The sequence below is a fragment of the Silurus aristotelis genome (assembly GCF_946808225.1).
Source record: "Silurus aristotelis genome assembly, chromosome: 17".
In the NCBI taxonomy this organism is placed as follows: domain Eukaryota; kingdom Metazoa; phylum Chordata; class Actinopteri; order Siluriformes; family Siluridae; genus Silurus; species Silurus aristotelis.
Window position 1 is genome coordinate 24924296 of NC_139590.1, and position 4702 is coordinate 24928997.

The following is a 4702-nucleotide window of genomic DNA, read 5'->3' on the forward strand; positions in this document are numbered from 1 at the left end:
ATATTTCCCGTGTAAGGGACCCCCGGAGCATTAAGGGCCTTGCTCAAGGGCCCAAGAGTGGCAGCTTGGCGATACCGGGGCTTGAACCCCAGACCTTCCGATCGGCAACCCAGCGCCTTAACCGCTGGAGCCACCACTCCCCCACTGATGGTGCTGTGAAAACGAAAGTAAATAGAATTACCATGGAAACCGAGGAGGTTACGAGCGTGGTGCGCGTCTCACACTCGCAATCAACCACTACCACATGAGTCAGTGTTAAATTATGTTTATATTACGGTCATTTGCGGTGTATTTGTTTTTAAAAATAGGCTACAAATACTTTTTAAGTGCAGAAATAAGCGATCGAATGAGATCTCGGAACGGATTAAATCACTTTTACATTCATTCCTATGGTGAAAATCAGTTTGAACATACGAGCAAATGGACACACGAGCAATTTTCAAGAACGAATTATGCTCGTACAACGGGGTTCCACTGTACCAAACACACACACACACACACACACACACATATATATATATACACATATAACTCCGTAACACACAGAGATATACATAAAGGTAAGAGAGCACCGGTCACGCTGCAGTGTCGTGTGTAGAACGTGTACAAGGCACGTGTGTTCTATCGGTTACTGAAGATGACGATCACGTTGTAGTGACGTTCCTGTAAAATTAAAAAAAATCATAAAATACAAAAAACATTTCTAGGGTTCTCTTTTCATTTCTCTTATCCAGGGACAGGTTCAGGGTGAATGTGGAACTCAGGGTGGAGATGGTCGAGGTGTGTTCGTGCTGCTCCTGCGTGAGCTGTAATGATCTACAGCATGGTGTTTATAGAGCAAGTGACTCAGCACTTCTCCTCAGGCTCAAGTTCCCCACATTCCTCTGTGTTGAGAATAAAACAGTGAATTGTCTTTGACACATGGGTGAGAAATTTCCAACAACATTACAGTTCTGGGTGGAGTCTGGATTCTGATTTGTCAGAAGGTGTTGATTAATGTTCTAGAACAGCAGCTCTGACAGGGCCACGTTATGGACAATTGTCTACCACACCACCAGAGGGCATTGTCACTCGCACATCTTCTTCACATGCCTTTTTTCACATATCTTCTGCTGAAGCTCTTCTTCTGTTGTTTGTAATCACTTCCTGTCTCTGTGCTTCACCTGTGTGAATTTCTACACATCTGCAGTCTGTCTAAACGTCTGCAGTCTGTCTACATGTCTGCACTCTGTCTACATGTCTGCACTCTGTCTACAAGGCTGCACTCTGTCTACATGACTGCACTCTGTCCATACGTCTGCACAATGTCTATTCGTCTGCGCTCTGTTCACACGTCTACAGTCTTTCCACAAGTCTGCGCTCTGTCCACATGTCTAAACTCGTCTCAGACAGGAAGGGGGAGTGTGGACGTGTGTTCCTGTTTCTGTCAGTTAACCAGATAGCATTAGTCAAATCCCAGCCACACCAAACTGCCATCCCCTTAACCCCGAGCTGCTCAGTTGTACGAATGAGAGAAATGTCACCCTAGATAAGTTGGGGCGTGTGGTTTTGGGTTCTCGTTACCTGTAAGAGGTGAGATATTTTTCTCTAATCTGTCGATACCTTCATCACAATTTCATTAGGATTTTATCCCAGAGAGCTGTTCGGACTCTGCTCGAATCAGTGGACAGTAGAACAATTGTGATCTTCGTGCTATGGTCTCAGCTTCCCACAGCCGCCTGTGTGTGTGTGTGTGTGTGTGAATGAGACTCTGTGTTCCTGAGAAACGAGACGGATCTCAGCCATGTGCAGCGGCTGTGCATTTCTGCTCCACCATCACGTGTGTTTTAGGCTCCATCTACACGAATCTGGATACATTTGAAAATTGAGATTTTTTGGTCTAAAAGCTCTTTACGCCCACACTTTCCTTTTTAATCATTTCCCAAAAGTTGCTCATCCCCACTGAAACGTCTGAAAATGTTCACGTTCCTGTACTGCGCATGAGCAAAACGTATGATGCCTCGACCCGTGTCATTTCCTGTCTGGTGTTTATTTACTTTCGGCTCTTTGAAACATTGCGGCGATGACTAAACATGTGCCATCGAAAGCCTCTGTTTTCACACACAGTCCACACCGTTACGCGAAAACGCTGTTTCAAATTTATCCCCTTTTAAAAAGGTATGTTTTCTTGTATTGAAAACAGTATTGAAAACAGCGTCTCCGTGTGGAGAAAATAAGCATTTTCAAACTAAAAGATTTTATTGTGGCTGTGACCTAAATCTTGTCCGGACTCTAAATGGAGTGGAGGAGTGTGAACTCACATGCAACTCACTCAGAGACGTGTGGGGTTCATACGCAATCGAATTGCCATTTGGTTGTGAACGATTTATTGTCGTGATTTTTACAGTGGATTTGTACGTGGTTTTTTTTAGCACTGTCAGAGGTTTCCTCCATATCACACGTGTGTTGCGTGTTTTTGTTATGAAACATGGCATGAATGAGGTTTTTCCAGTAGTTATTGTGTTACTATTTGTTCACACACACACACACACACACACACACACACACACACACACACACACACACACACACACACACACACACAGGTCCTCCTAAGCTGAGAGTCTTCACCTTGTTGTTGTCTGGCAGAAGATACATGAGCAGCTGGTCTTCTCCTGACCCCCTGATGAACACTTTTCACCCCCGAGCTTCTCAACCTGTCCTCCTTCTCAACTCCTAATTAACTTCCTCCATCTCTCCGTCCTGCTCTGATTCCCGAACTGCATTTTAAATGATCATTTCCTTTTAATTGGACTTCACTGAGCATTCAGTGTGTGTGTGTGTGTGTGTGTGTGTATATATGAGTGTTTACACTGTTTAATATTCAATGCCTGGATGGTAATCCTGATGGTGTGTGTTGGCTCTTAGAGTTCCTCTGTGTTCTTACTTTGATCCTCCACTAAAATGCAACACCACAATCATGTTCCTCTTGTCTCACTAAACACACACACACACACACACACACACACACACACACACACACACACACACGAAAACAAACACATCTGGACGCTTGGCTCACACAGAGTTCCCCATGAGGGTTCAGTTGCAGTGTGAGGATCCTGCTGTGCCTTTGACACTCCTTATACATCATCACCAGAAGGTTCTTCCAACTTCCTTTTCTCATAATCATTATCACTAAAGGCTTCATCTATCTATCTATCTATCTATCTATCTATCTATCTATCTATCTATCTATCTATCTATCTATCTATCTATCTATCTATCTATCTATCTATCTATCTATCTATCTATCTATCTGTCTGTCTGTCTGTCTGTCTGTCTGTCTGTCTGTCTGTCTGTCTGTCTGTCTGCACCAGGGTCTGTACAGAAGTATGTGCACCCTCTTAATTGCTCAGTGTTTTAGCCACCTCCATTTTGGAGAGGTGAGTAACTCCAGAACATACCTGTGTAATCTCAACAGACTGCTGAAGATCTCAGGGGCTTTAAACATGTCATGATTTTAGTGTGTGATGTTTCTGCCTTGTTTGTTCTGCCCCAGGCAACTGTAAGTGCTCTTATTGTGGAACAGAAGAGTCCTGGAGCAACAGCAGCTCAGTAATGAGGTGTTGAACCACAAAAACTGTTGGAGCAGGACCACCGAGTGCTGAAGAGCATCATGTCTCATCTGTCTCATCATTCACTACTGAGCTCCACACTGCCTCCATAAATACTGAGCTTCAAGAGCTTCATGAAAAGGATTCCATGGCTGAGAAGCTGCACACAAGCTGAGGATACGAAGAAGTGTAAGGTGTTGTGGTGTAACACACACACACACACACACACACACACACACACACACACACACACACACACACACACACACACACCATGGACTCTGCAGCAGTGGATTTTCTCTGAAGTGATGAGTCACGTTTTTACTGTCAGTCAGTCTGATGCATGACTCCGGGTTTGGTGGATGTCAGGACGAAGCTATCTACAGAAACACAGAGTTCTTATGTGTGGTGGAACTGAGCTGGAGCAGTTCTTCAGGGTTTTTTTCTCCTCAGTAGATGAATGTTGATTGTACACAATTGTGGTAACAGTTTTCAGAAGAACACTTTCCTTGAAGATCCATGAAGATATGGTTGTTGTTGTGTGATGGATGGTGTGGGAGGACTCTGGTGTCCTAGACCTCCTCATCTCCACAGAATCCTGAGTGAACCTCAGACCCTTACCAACATCAATGTGTGATCTGCCAAATACAGCAGTAATGTGTTCATAACGTACAGATTGTGTTGCTTTGTGTGTATTAGGAACCATTTTGGGGTATAATCTAAACACACACACACACACACACACACACACACACACACACACACACACACAACAAGAATCCTGTAAAATCCTTACATGCTCAGAGTTTGGTTTCAGTGCATTCACACACAGAGATTAGATCTTCAGTGCAGTCGTTCTCTTTTCATTACAAATTTATTGCAAATATAGAAATAGATCTTTTGTACAGAAGTTGTGTGGAGAACATCATGGTGAACATTAGTAGAAGATCAACATGTGGAAGTGATGGAGATTTGGAGAATTTTCATCAACCCCACAGAGAAACTTAAACATACAGAGTTCACCTGAAAGTGTGTTAATGAGACGTATTAGAACCGGCAGGAGTCACACTCACGTGTGTGTGTGTGTGTGTGTGTGTGTGTGTGTG